Source organism: Bubalus bubalis, chromosome 8 (assembly GCF_019923935.1).
Source record: "Bubalus bubalis isolate 160015118507 breed Murrah chromosome 8, NDDB_SH_1, whole genome shotgun sequence".
Classification (NCBI taxonomy): domain Eukaryota; kingdom Metazoa; phylum Chordata; class Mammalia; order Artiodactyla; family Bovidae; genus Bubalus; species Bubalus bubalis.
In genome coordinates, this window is record NC_059164.1 from 92,215,943 (window position 1) to 92,230,940 (window position 14,998).

General features: G+C 42.6%; 1 long non-coding RNA gene across 1 annotated transcript; it reads left to right on the plus strand.

The window, feature by feature from the left end:
* Nucleotides 1-10,999: 10,999 nt before the first annotated feature.
* LOC123334791 lies at nt 11,000-14,535 on the plus strand. The gene is made up of 2 exons (XR_006552918.1): nt 11,000-11,127; nt 14,198-14,535. It is a non-coding gene; the product is annotated as an uncharacterized LOC123334791 (long non-coding RNA).
* The last annotated feature ends 463 nt before the right edge of the window (nt 14,536-14,998 follow it).

Here is a 14,998-nt window from a genome sequence, read left to right on the forward strand (position 1 = left end):
TGAGAAATGCTGGGCTGGATGAAGCACAATCTGGAATCAAGATTGCTGGGAGAAATATCATTAACCTCAGATAGGCAGATGACACCACACTTATGGCAGAAAGCAAAGAACTAAAGAGCCTCTTGATGAAAGTGAAAGAGGAGGGTGAAAAAGCTGCCTTAAAACTCAGCATCGCAAAAGCTAAGATCATGGCATGTGGTCCTATCAGTTTATGGCAAATAGATGGGGAAAAAATGGAAACAGTGGCAGAATTTCTTTTCTTGGGCTCCAAAGTCACTGCAGATGATGACTACAGCCATGAAATTAAAAGACACTTGTTCCTTGGGAGAAAAGCTATGACAAACCTAGACAGTGTTTTTAAAAGAGACATCTCTTTGCTGACAAAGGTCTGTCTAGTCAAAGCTATGGTTTTTCCAGTAATGTACAGATGTGAGAGTTGGATCGTAAAGAAGACTGAGTGCTGAAGAACTGATGCTTTCGAACTGTGGTACAGGAGGACTCTTGAGAGTCCCTTGGACAGCAAAGAGATCAAATCAGTCAATCCTAAAGGAAATGAATCCTTAATATTCATTGGGAGGACTGTTGCTGAAGCTGAAGCTCCAATACTTTGGCCAAGAGGTGCAAATAGCTGACTCATTGGAAAAGACCCTGATGCTGAGAAGTATTGAGGGCAGGAGGAGAAGGGGGTGACAGAGGATGAGATGGTTGGATGGCATCACCGACTCAATGGACATGAGTTTGAGCAAACTCCGGGAGATAGTGAAGGACAGGGAAGCCTGGTGTGCTACAGCCCGTGGGGTTGCAAAGAGTTGAACACGACTAAGTGACTGGACAACAAGGTAGCATTTATTTCTTTATTACGCATTCCATGTACCTTTTGCTTTGACAAGCACCTCAGCTAGATGGGGTTCTTCTCTTGGTAGGAAGACCATAAAACTTAATTCTTGAAAAACCTTAAAAGTTAATTCTTTAGGTTTAGATTTCCCCGGTGGCCCAGTGGTTAAGACTCTGCGTTTCCACTGCAGGGAGTATGGATTTGATCTTTGGTCAGGGAACTAAGATCCTGCATGCCCCACAGTGCAGCCAAAACAACAACAACAAAAAAACCAAACCCCTAAGCCCTCACTGGTCTGGCTGTGTAGGCTCACGTGCTCTTCCGTTAACTGAGCAGGTGCTGTAAAGAAGCATCTCAGGGATCTTTTGGGTTCCATGCCAATTTGCCCCTGCCCCAATGTTGTTTTTACAACACTTTTGCCTTTGATAATGAGTCAGTGCTTCTCAAATGCCTCCAGAACCCCCTTTTATACATAATCACATGCTCTGCTAATGGCAAGTGGAGCCCAAAATAGCAGCATCAGTCCCAATCAGTAGAATGATTTTTGTGCCTCTGGTGGAATCATTTCCATCCTTAAGTATTAAAAGCTCCAAACTTTGGAGATGTAACTTATGAAATTTTTTCATACAACCCTGCCTTCGAAGACTTCTGGAGGATGCACTGCATTAAAATTCCTCAGAAGGAGGAAAACATGGATCCAGGAAAAGGATGGATTCAATGTAGCATAGAAGTAAAGGAAATCCAGGATATTGATGGAGGGAGATGCCAGAATGACAGCAGAGCAGTCAGTTCTTATTGGAGCAAGAAAGGACTCTGCTAAATATGTCTCTGTCCTCTGTCCATGGGATTCTCCAGGCAAGAATACTGGAGTGGGGTGCCATTTCCTCCTCCAGGGGATCTTCCCAACCCAGGGATCAAACCTGGGTCTCTTGTGTCTCTTGCATTTGGAAGCATATTCTTTACCACTAGCACCACCTGGGAAGGGGTACATTAGGAATAGTATATAAAACCAAGTAGGGATGTCCCTGGTGGTCCAGTTTGTAAGACTCTGAGCTATCGACGCAGGGGGCCTGGGGTTCAATCCCTGGTCAGAGAATTAGATCTCACATGCCACAGCTGAAAGTTTGAATGTGGCAACAAAGATCCTGTGAGCCAAATAAAGTCCCAGTGCGGCCAAATAAATAATTAGTTTTTTAAACCAAGCAAACAAGACAATGCTACAATTATTAACTTGAAGAGGAAAAAGTTGTACTAAAAAGAAGTACAATTTAGGTATATGCTTTGTCTGTGATTACTCATAATACTATGACAGAAGATGAGATGGTTGGATGGCATCACTGACTCAATGAACAGGAGTTCGAGCAAACTCCAGGAGATAGTGAAGGACAGGGAAGCCTGGCGTGCTGCAGTCCATGGGGTCACAAAGAGTTGGACACAACTTAGTGACTGAACAACTAAACAGCATGCCATGTAGGATCTTAATGCCCCGACCAGGGATCAAGCCCACACCCCCTGCATTGGAAGCCCAGAGTCAACCACTGAACCACCAGGGAAGTCCTCAGTTTTTATTTTTTAGGTGTCCACAACCAACTCTCTGAAGTTCAGGCATAAAATGAACATTTGACGGGATATCCAGTAGCTGACACACTCTCACGAAAGACAAGAGAGAAATGGCTTGAAGGCTTATCCAGCCAGAACAAGGAATGATGGCCCACCCACGGCAGGACTGCCCCAACAAAGACCCCATGCCCTGCTACAACACAAACACTACAGCTCCCCGCAGCGATGCTGGGCCGAGAGTCTGCCATCACTGTCTTTTAATATCAGACACTTCTGCAGCCACCTGGTCCGGAAAACAAGGCTGTGCGGTGCTGGCTTCCTTATGTTCTCACTCCCAAATAAGTGAGTCTGCTTGGCAGAACCCAGGTGACAGGATGTACCTGAGCTGAAACAGAGGCTAGGGAAGTAAGGTCTGGCTTCCTCCCCAGGAAAGCGAAATTTATGATGTGCAAATCCCCAAATAGAAGTACAACAGCCAGAAGTCTTGAAAAATGTCCCCAAAGCACCCTTAATTAAGTAAGTACAGTCCCAGATCTCAAAAGGTCAAACCATTCTCAGCTCTCTGATTACCAAACCTGACTATGTTTCTGGTCCTCGAGTGCTTCCCAGAGTCCTTTTTTCTCCACTAAAGTCTCCCCTGGAGCCCATTTACAGGCTTACAACTAGCCTATTAGACATTCTAATGCTTTCTCAAAACCCTGGAGATAGGGACTTCACTGGTGGTCCAGTGGTTAAAAATCTGCCTTGCAATGCAGGGGACATGGGTTCGATCCCTGATCAAGGAACTAAGATCCCACATGCTGCAGAGCAACTAAGCTCATGCACCACAACTAGGAAGTCTGTGCCTTCCAATGAAAGATACCACATGATGCAACTAAGACCTGAGGCAGCCAGATAAATAAATAACTTTTGCAAAAACCTTGGAGATGTCTAAGTATTCAGGGTCTTCTCAAAGGACAGAGTTGGGCCAGGACAGAGGAGGTACACAATAGATGAGTCAGCATTCTTGTCTCCCAAAGCCTTGAATTCCTTTTTCTATATCCTATCAAGGAATTTCTGGCCTCTCATTGTTCTTTAACGTAAACCAGGTTGAATCCAAGCTCATTTAAGCCAACACAGCAAACAATTAGAAACACACAGAGCTGGGAGAAATAGCAATCATTACATAATTTGTGGTAAGAGGACCCATATTAATAAACCAGCCCTGTCTAAAATTATGCTGTCCCTCGTTGATGGAGTTCCTTAAATTTATTATAACAGATACTTCCAGACTTTGCACATACAAATCATCAAATTCCTACCATATGTTTTCATGGGTAAATACTTTCTCTTCCCTACATTGATTCCTACACTTACCTAGCCACACCCACTGGACATTGTGGAATTGATTTCTGCTTACCAGTCTCCTAACTCTGAGGGAAAATTTTAGCATCCTCCTGAAAGAAAGGAAATCCTTCTTCTCATAAGGGATTAGGCAGTGGGAAATTTCCAGAAGGATTTGAGGGTTTGGATCTTCTAAGTCTCTAGAATTAATCCCTAATTTTCACTCTGTTTCATCATGCCTTTCTTTTAAAGACTGGATTGAAGCTATGACTTTGGTAGTCTTCAAAATTCAACAACCCAAGGAACCTGGATTCTGAGTTCTTTTTCTTTGAACTTTTGGTCTCTTTCTTTGAGTTATTCTGTGTCATCAGAAGCTCCTGTTGTACCCCAGTGTCCAGGAGTTCTTCATACCCCTTATGTTGTCCGAAGGCAGCAGCTACCTCGTTCCCTGGATACCCTCAGCCAACAAATGGTCCTGGTTATCAACAACTTATAATTAGCTGCAGGCCATTGACAGTTAAGTTCCCAACCCGGAATATTGCTGGAATCTTGCTGAATTCTATTCCGTCTTGTTAGGATAAAATAAACTCCCTGGGGACCTATAACCTGCAATCCACTCTCTAGTACCAATTTCTGTCTCAGAGTTCTTCAGTTGCAAGCAATAGGAATTTCTCTATCTTTAGAAGGAGCTTGGGTTTTGTGTCCCTCACTTCTTCGGTAGGTCAGCTGGTAAAGAATTCGCCTGTAATGCAGGAGACCCCCGGTTCGATTCCTGGGTTGGGCAGATCCCCTAGAGAAGGGATAGGCTACCCACTCCAGTATTCTTGGGCTTCCCTGGATGATAAAGAATCTGTCTGCAATGCGGGCAGACCTGGGCTTGATCTCTGGGGTTGGGAAGATTCCCTGGAGGAGGGCATGGCAACTCACTCCATTATTCTTACCTGGAGAATTCCATGAACAGAGGTTCCTGGTGGGCTACAGTCCATGGGGTCGCAAAGAGTCAGACACCTCTGAACAACTAAGCAGAGCAGAGCACAGAATCAGAGACAATTAGAGAAACAGGCTTAGAAGATGCAGACCCCCCTCTCCCGAAAAGAAGAAAGAAAATGCAGACTCAGAGCAGCATCAGGGATGCAGGACGTGGTTTTAATCCACACTTTGTTTGGGACACTGTTACCAGCTTGAACAAGGCTCCACCAAGTTCTCTGTCCTTATGGTTTTCCGTTTAACATTCAAAGTCCCAGGAACCTCTCTTGGGCCTTGTTGCCTGCCTGTGCCAGTTATCTTCCCTTTTCCATTCAAACCCACTCTCTCCCTTCTTCACCCTCTCTGTGGCCAGAACCATATGGTTTCTGCCTGTTCCACAAGACCATAGACTACATCAATGGTCTCATTGCCTCTGGTCTCCAGACGGGTTTGGCCAGTAGGAAGTCCAGGTAGGAGATCAGAGGATGAGGGGAGAATGGAATCAAGACAATTATTCCCTCTCTTGCAGTAACAGGAGGCTGGCTGTGTGTCCCTCAGGAGAAGGAAATTGTTCTTCTTGTGGCAGCCTCTTCCACTCAATTCTCTCTTTCCTAGTTCCAGTAACCATGGCCTCCCCTCACCCCTAGGGCCATTATGAACTTTAGCCAACTGGATGCTCCCTCCTGAATTTTATATCTTGATCAGGGATGTCCTTCATCCCCACTAAATGAAGGTATGGTAGTGGGGTCAGCATCCTGACCAGGCAGTGCTGGTTGTGTGACAGGGCTGGGCATCCATCCAGCTTCTTGTCCTCTTTTGGTTCCTGCCAAGAATCCCAAATCCCTCGTCTGGTTCCCATAACTTTCAGCTGTTGTCAAGACCTTCCAAAAGTCTTCCAATGAACTCTGTTTGGCTTAGGTGAGCCTGTCGCTTCCTGTGCCTACAACCATGAAGTCTAATTGATGTGCTGCTATCCTCAGAAAAGTGGATGCTGTGTCAACATGGCAAACACAGGAGTCTTAGTCATCTGTTTCCTCCAGCGCCTGGTTCCTACTAGATACCCAGTTAAAAGCTGTTAAGTGAATCCATTTCTGCCATGGCCAGCCCTGGCTGCCCCATAGTGTTCCTCCATGGGGAGGGATTCCCCATAGAAACGAGGGAAGAAACTACAGTCTTTGCTGAATGAGCGTAGTGAAACTGACTTCCCGGAGACTATTGCTTAGATGAAAATAACACAACATAAAGGATTAGTAAAGCTTTCAAGGGCTGATAAGCACATCATTTAAAAGGGAAAAGGAATAAAACATTGTCATCCAGAGTCATATAGAGCCCACCAGGACATGATATTTGCAAAACCCATCCCCCAAACAACGTAAGAATGCCTGTTAAAGTTTCTGAAATGGAATTCAGAGACAAGAGAAAATGTCCTCAAGGAATAATACCAAGAGGGACCTACTTAAAATGTGTGATGGAAATGAGATGAAAGCTTCACAAATGCCCTGTAAATCTCAAGAAAAATAATCAACAGCAGGTCCATTAAGACTCTAGTAGTGATGAGATCGGAGAAGGCAATGGCACCCCACTCCAGCACTCTTGCCTGGAAAATCACATGGACGGAGGAGCCTGGTGGGCTACAGTCCATGGGGTCGCTAAGAGTCGGACATGACTGAGTGACTTCACTTTCACTTTTCACTTTCATGCATTGGAGAAGGAAATGGCAACCCACTCCAGTGTTCTTGCCTGGAGAATCCCAGGGATAGGGGAGCCTGGTGGGCTGCCGTCTATGGCGTCGCACAGAGTCGGACACGACTGAAGCGACTTAGCAGCAGCAGTGATGAGATACTAGAGTATCTTATCACTTTATCACTTATCTTCACTTAACACTTTCATGCATTGGAGAAGGAAATGGCGACCCACTCCAGTGCTCTTGCCTGGAGAATCCTAGGGACAGGGAGCCTGGTGGGCTGCCGTCTATGGCGTCGCACAGAGTCGGACACGACTGAAGCGCCTTAGCAGCAGCAGCAGCAGCAGTGATGAGACAGCAGGTGGGAGAAGCAGAGAACCTGGGGACAGAGAACATGTCGAAATGAGCCATTCTGACCTGCATCCTGGGGCCACCAAGGCATCCACTAATGAACTCCCAGAACCACAGAGCATTGATTTAGAAAAACAAAACAATACATGTCTCATCTTCAGCAAGAATCCTGTCACTTCAGTTTAGCCAGAATCCTCCTTTAGTTCAATTTAGTTCAGTTGCTCAGTCATGTCCGACTCTTTGCAACCCCATGGACCACAGCACGCCAGGCCTCCCTGTCCATCACCAACTCCCGGAGTTTATCCAAACTCATGTCCATTGAGTTGGTGATACCATCCAGCCATCTCATCCTCTGTCGTCCCCTTCTGCTCCTGCCTTCAATCTTTCCCAGTATCAGGGTCTTTTCAAATGAGGCAGTTCTTCACATCAGGTGGCCAAAGGATTGGAGTTTCAACTTCAACATCAGTCCTTCCAATGAACACGCAGGACTGATCTCCTAAAGGATGGACTGGTTGGATCTCCTTGCAGTCCAAAGGACTCTCAAGAGTCTTCTCCAACACCACAGTTCAAAAGCATCAATTCTTCGGCACTCAGCTTTGTTTATAGTCCAACTCTCACATCCATACATGACTACTGAAAAAAACATAACCTTGACTAGATAGACCTTTGTTGGCAAAGTAATGTCTCTGCTTTTTAATATGCTGACTAGGTTGGTCATAACTTTCCTTCCAAAGAGTAAGCGTCTTTTAATTTCATGGCTGCAGTCACCATCTGCAGTGATTTTGGAGCCCCCCAAAATAAAGTCAACCACTGTTTCCCCTGTTTCCCCATCTATTTCCCATGAAGTGATGGGACCAGATGCCATGATCTTAGTTTTCTGAATGTTGAACTTTAAGCCAATTTTTCATTCTCCTCTTTTACTTTCATCAAGAGGCTCTTTAGTTCTTCTTCACTTTCCTTCTTACCCCTGATGTTTCCTCTTAGTAAATTTCCATCCACTGCTCCCCACCCTGTTCCTTGGCTATAAAATGCCACCAATAAGGCTTCTCAGGTGGCTCAGTGGTAAAGAATCTGCCTGCCAATGCAGGAGACACAGGTTCAATCCCTGGGTCGGGAAGATCTCCTGAAGGAGGAAGTGGCAACCCACTCCAGTATTATTGCCTGGAGAATCCATGGACAGAGGAGCCTAGCAGGCTACAAACAATGGGGTCACAAAGAGTTGGACACAACTGAGCATACACATCCATGCTGTAGTCAGAGTTGATGCAATTTCTCTCCTCAGTTGCAAAATTCCATCGTGGTGGTCCTTATACCTGTTGTGTTAACACCTGTTGTGTTAACCCTCACCCCTCCTGCCCCAAATAAAGTCTTCCTTTCTTACTTAAAAAAAAAAAAAGCCCACAAGGGGTCAATCTTGAGAAATCCAAGACTATGGTTTCAAAAGAGAAAAACAACTACTGAGAATGGTGAAACTTCCTAAAGCGAACATTTTAAATGAAAATTTAGAATTATTAAGTCTAAAGGCACTTATTGGAGCTATATCTTGAATGGAAACAACCAGAAATGCAACAATCTAGAAATATACCAAGAGGTTTCAGTTCAAGTTTTCGAATCTGTTTCTGATTCCTGTTTGACTTAGAATAAATCAATAAATTTCCCCATTGGAGAGATACATTTTTTCATGATGCTTCCAAACAAAACACTGTTTTTGAATGTTAATAGTTGCAACAGTAACTGGAAACACACCAAGTGTTCTTGACAAACAAGTAGTCATAGTTTATTCCAAGTTGGTCTTGCTGTGGTTGTTTAGTCGTGTCCAACTCATTTGCAGCTCCATAGACTGTAGCCCACCAGGCTCCTCTGTCCACAGGATTTCCCAGGCAAGAATACTGGAGTGGGTTGCCATTTCCTTTTCAGGGGATCTTCCTGACCTAGGGATCAAACCCATGTCTTCTGCATTGGCAGGTAGATTCTTTACCATAGAGCCATCAGGGAAGCCCTCTTATAGCCCCCTAAAGTCTCCAGTCAAGCATGCTGCCTTGCACAACAAAAGAAAGGAATTTCTGTCACATTCCTGTCAAGGGCCACATCTGGATGCAAGAAGAATGTGGCCCCTAGTGGTATGAGATCTTCACACACCCATCCTCAGGATGTTCCATTTGTAAATGCTTTGGATTTTTCAAAAAGTGTCTCCATTTCTACAGTCTAATGTAATTTTCCCAGTTGTGTGAGATGATAGCTGTTATTTTGAACTATACCTTACAGATGAGAAAAGTAAAGCCCAGAACAGCTTGGCATGAGCTTTGGGCAGCTCGTGAGTCTCAAAGTCCAGAGGGGAGTGGGGTCAATGGCCTCTGGGCCTCTTTTCATGCGTGTCAGTCCCTGTTGTGCCCATTTCTGTCAGTCATCATCACCGAGACCTTTGGTTGCAGGCTTTGCCCAACCTAGTTGCTAAACCAGGGGCCCAACCCAAGCCCAAGCCCTGGATTCTGGCCTAGGTAAGCAGGCTGTCACCAGGTGCCACCACACCGCAGCGGGGACCCTCATGGGTCAGATCTGCATCTCCCAGCCCCTTGGCTGAGTAGCCTAGCCCCAGGCATTTTATTAACTTCAGAATAATGCCCCACCAACCAACTGATTATTTGGGACCTCACTTGTTTGTCTATAGTGGAGTTCTACTGCTTTTCAGTACCCAGTTCAATACACCTTCAAGGGTATTTTTTTGTTGTTACAGCTGCATTCTAAGTCTCTGATTAGGTTTCATTGTTTTCTGAGTAAAAGTTTCTGATTAGATTTCACTGTGACTTTTGCAAGTTGTATGCAAGAATTTACATATTGGAATATATATTTTCATTATACTTTTTTCCTTTTACATGACAGGCTAACACATTGATTTTTTTCTTTTTCTTTTTATCTTTCCTTTTTTTTTTTTAAGTTTTTTATTTTGAGTTGGAATATAGCCAATTAACAATGTTGTGATAGTTTCAGGTGAAAAGCAAAGGGACTCAGCCATATATATATATATGTATATCCATTCTTCCCCAAACTCTGCTCCCTTCAGGCTGCCACATAAGATTGAAGCACATCGATTTCTTAAAACTACATATGTATATATTTCTATAAGGATATAATCACTGAATTTTATTTCAGAACAGCAAAAGAGGTATTATAAAAAATATTTACCATGAAAAGGGAACTTGAGTCTGACAAGGTTGAGGCCATCATATTGGAATATTGACCTTCCAGATATTTTCTGGTTGACTTGATGATACTTGAACAGATAACAACTTTTAGCTTACTTTGTTATCTCCACTTTCTCCTGCGCTCTCCTCACCCTGGGGCTGCTCCCAGAGGCTCCTTTGCTCTGCTGGTCCCACACCTTCTCTTTACCTATCAGAGAAACAAGTTCCTGACAGCATCACTTGCTCCCTGGTACCATCCCAGGAGGGCCATTGCTCCCTCCTAGGCTCCCTCCCACCCCTTCCCAGTCTCCCAGCTCCATCTTGCTTATTCTGCCCTCACTTCAACACACTTTACATATCCAATCTCTTCCGGACTGTCTGTCCAGGTGAGATTCTGGGCTATGCGCTCTATCCTGATGGCCTTTTAAATGTTCTTTTCTCTAGCTGGAGATGCATCCTGTTCTCATGGAATAATCTTTGTTAGGTCAGCCTGGAGATCTGAAAAATGGTGAGCCTAGCTGAGCTTTTCTGCCTTCGCAGAGACAGTGTTGTGATCAATAAGGGCTTCTTCTCTTGAAGATTTTCCTTATTGTTGTTTCCCCAAAGCTTATTACTCATCTCTGGTTGTCTCTCTCCTGTTGGGGGTGGCAGGTAATCTGTGAGAACACACACAATTATAATCACTTGCTTTCTTTATTATCAGGCCATACCCAGATTTTATGTTTTCCCTATCCTTTGACCACCATTTAACCTCTTTCCTGGTTAGACTGTCAATAGTTAAAATTTTGCTATTAAATATTATGTATTTACTGTGGGTGTCAGAGGGAGTAATTCTGTGACATGGTTTCCTTGCAGAGGTTGCTGGTAATCTATCAATATCCTTCATCTTTAAATAATAAGTAATAGAACTTTCCAGTTCTACAGGGACTCACGTTCACTCAGCTAAAAAATCTACATTTCCCAGCTTCCCTTGTAGCTGGGTGTGGTCATGTGACTGAATTCCAACCAATGGGATGTGAGCAAAAGTGATTATGTCATTTCCAGGTCTTGCCCTTAAAAGGAATGAGTGTACACTCCCCTTCTCTCTTCCTCTTCTCAATGGCCAGGATGCAAACATTGATGGCAGGAGCTGAAGCAGTCACCTTGGAACTCAGAAATGGAAGTCACATGTTGAGAATGGCAGAGATACTCTACCAGCTGTAGACTACATTCCTTTGGACTACTATGTAAGAGAATAAAAATTCTGCTTAGTTTAAGTCATTGTATTTTGGGGTCTTCTGACTACCTATTTTATGCTCTAAGCTTCATGTTACTACCATTACCCAGGAACCTGTCCTTCTTACTTGTACTTATTTGTGTTTTCTTAGTTCAAGTTTTATGATTTCTGTATTCCTTTTAAAAACTTAAACTGTTAGCTAGTGGGTCATCTAATTTTTTTTTCAAAGAATCAGCTTATGGTTTTCCTTATTCTAGAGTGCTTAGAGTTTTAAGATTATTTTTGCTACCTTTACACTTGAATTAATTTCCAGCCATTTATGGAATTGTTGAGTCACATCCTTTCCTCCTCAACATTCTTTCTACATTGTTCCATTGTCCTATGCCATCTAAAACTGCTGAAAAGAAGTCCAAGGTCAGTCTCATTTTCTTCTTCTTGGTAGATGGTCTGCTGCTTCTGCTGGGATGTTTATAGTAGGAAGCTTTTGTTATCCCTAAGATTTAGGAACTTCACAAGAGCTATTCTGCTTTCAATAGTCTCTTTACTCAATTTACCTGGAATATAGGAAATTCTGTTCACTTGCCAAGCTGAGTCTTTTTGTTTCAGAAATGGCTTTTCTTTTACGCTTGTGACTACTTTTTCAATTTCATTTGTTCCCTCTTCATCAGGACTCTAGCTGTATGCTGGATCAATATAAACATCTCACATAGCTACCATTTTCTTTCTAATCGTTTCATCTCTTTGTACTTCTCTTTTGAGTCTGTGTGATATTCTCACATCTGTTATCCGTGGCACTGACTCACTTTTCTGTTATAGCAACTCCACTTCTTGTGGTTTCTAATGTGACTTTCAGATAGTGTGTTTTTCTTCTATTTCTTTCCTTACCTTTCCAAGTCTCCTTTTCATATAATTTTGGTATCTCTGAATTTTTGTTTCATAGGGTCTCATATTGTATTCAGTTAGAGTGATACTTTTCAAAGAATTTATTCTATTTTCTGAAATCATTTTTCTTCTGATGTGTTTTCTTTATATGTATTTTTCTACTGACATTCTTTGGGAGAGGAGAATAGTAGCTCACGTAGATCCCATGGTAGCTCTTTACTAAGAAATAGTGACTAGTACTTGAATCCATTTGCCCTTGAGATATAACTTCTATTTCATAGGAAATGTAGTAGCTAGAGAAGAAAGCTAACACAAGGGAAAACCAGAGAAATACAGAAGGACATTCTGTAGGACAACTGACTCAGTTTTTTCCACCAGTAAGTGTTCTAAAAAAGGGACTGGATGAGATTAAGCTTAACAGGCATTAGGGTCCTTGATTGGATACTGATATGGATAAAGCAGCTAAGAATAATTGGAAAAATTTTAATATGGCCTGGAAATTAAATGAGATGAGATAAAATAACTAAAACACAAAGGTAGAAAGTGTTACCTAAACAAAACAGGGATAAAAATGTTATAAAACCATTTTTACAGTATGATCTCATTTTAGTACACACACAGGTAGCTGTTACAGTGAGTGATATTCTCTGGGTGGTAGGAATATGCTATTTGTTTTTAAGCTTGTCTATATTTTCTAATATTTTACAAGTACATATACTTTTTATGTAATACAGTTTGTTTTTTTTAATAGTGACACATATTTAAAATTGGAGAAGGGAATGGCTACTCACTCCAGTATTGGATAGAGGACCCTGGTGGGCTCCAGTCCATGAGGTCACAATGAGTCAAACATGACTGAGCAACTAACACTTTACTTTTATATTTAAAATATTTACCATGGAGATAATAAAGCTTAAGCTTCAAGGTCCCTTATGTGCCCTTCCAAGGTCTAGGAGGACATCCCTCCAGCAATTTTGTACCATACTTTTGTAGGATTTTAAATCTCATTTTTGATTTCTCTAGCATTTTTAAATTGTGGTAAAGACACATAATGAAAAGTTCACTCTTTTAACCATTTTTAGGTTTACAGTTCAGCGGTAGTGCATGCCTTCACATTGTTGTGCAAACATCATCACCACTCATCTCCAAGGCTTGGTCATCTTTCCAAGCTCAGACTCTGTACCTGTTAAACAATAACTCTTGACTCACCCCTCTCTCCAGTCTTTTTATTTTTAAGAATCTCGAAAACTGTATAAGCTTTAAACTCCACAAAACCTGGGCCTAGCCTCAACTGACAACCAGATATCCTAGTCATTCTTGAGAAAGCTTTTGAAATGATACCTAACCCTGACAAGGTGACTTTAACCTCAAACCAAAGGACAATCAACATACTCAAGGAGACTCTCACCAAAGTGCTCATCAGTAAATGTGCAAAAGTCAATAATTGCGACAACATCAACAACAGTGTATACACATAAAAACAAAACCAGTGAATGTTACTAGAATATATATTAAACAACTTTTTCCAGAAGTTACTTGTTTGTCATTCTTAAGGTCCAATTTTATTGTAAAGTTAAGCCTATTTTCTTCATTACTTAGAATTATTGGTAAATAGTACCATAACTTCCTGTAAAATTAGTCCAGGGGAGTATATAGGCATTTTATATAGTTCTATCAGCTAGTTTTAAGCCTGATTCAAAATCAAAGAAACCTTTATTTCTTTCATACTTAGAAGAAGTTCAAGGTAAGAGTCCAGGACTAGTATGATTTTATGATCCTCAAGGAACTGGAGCCCTTTTATCTTGCTATGCTACCATCCTTAACATGCCAATTCATGGCCCAGTAGGGTTGCTCAAGCTCCAGCCATCAAGTCTATATTCCAGTCTGAAGGGAAAAATGAGTGAAAAAGAGCATGCCCCCTTCCCATGATGATTCCTTACAGAAATTTCATCCACCTCCTGATCTTGCATCATTTTTGCCCTATAGCCTTAGCTAGCCGAGAGAGAGGCCAGGAAACACAATTTTTATTCCACAAACTCATGCCAACTAAAAACCAGATGCTCTATTACTAGAGACCCAATGGTCAAATATATCCAAACCATATATCTAAGCTTTACTGCAGCATGTAAGCTTTAGCTGTGAAAAGCACCGTATCAGTGTACTAATTATCATCACTTTTTACTGCGTGTTGTTTCCAGGGAAATTTAAACCACCGGATGTGGTCTCTGACCCCATCCCTAGAGAATGTTACCATAGAAGACATTTCCCCATATGGTAAACAAAGGAAAACAAGGAACGTGAGGGTAGAAGTTGTTGTGCCCATGAGAGAGCCTATAGAGCCGGAGCATAATAGAAACAACCAGAGGTGGGTGACGGAATCAGCAAAGGAAAGCCTCGTGACCTTTCAGCCTTCTCCCTGGCTTGATAATGAAATACAGAAATAAACCTCCCCGCTTGTACTTTGCATATTTTGGTTGTCATATTGCTTTTCTAAATTGATTGCATTTGACCTTGATGAGGGAATTTACCTTGGTGGTTAATAGAGTCTGGAATTTTGTTCAAACTAGAATAGGATTTCTCCCTGAAATAGTGGTAGTGGTCAGTAGGAGTGGTGGTCAGTCTGCTGTGTTCTTTGCCTCTTATCTAGCTGCCCCAAGATCTGGGCTCTTTTTTCCTCTGGCTCAGGGTTGAGGCATACTCACTCTCTGAGAAGAAGCAGGGCATGTTGATCTAGCAGAGTGGCTCATTGGGATTCTGTTCCTCTCAGCTGGCACCCCCACCCAGACAGCCTCTGGGTAAGAAACCACTTATTCCTACTGTTCTTCAGTTTGACTTCCTTAGGGAAATTAGCCCCGCAGAAGTGGCCAGACAGTGGTAGCAAAGTATAGAGCAGGCACCTACAGTCCTGCAGCTTCTCCCAGAACCAGCAGAGGCTACTGCAGATAGACCAGGTCACATGGGGCCCACATGGTACAGAGCTCTGGAAAGCTGTTTTAAAT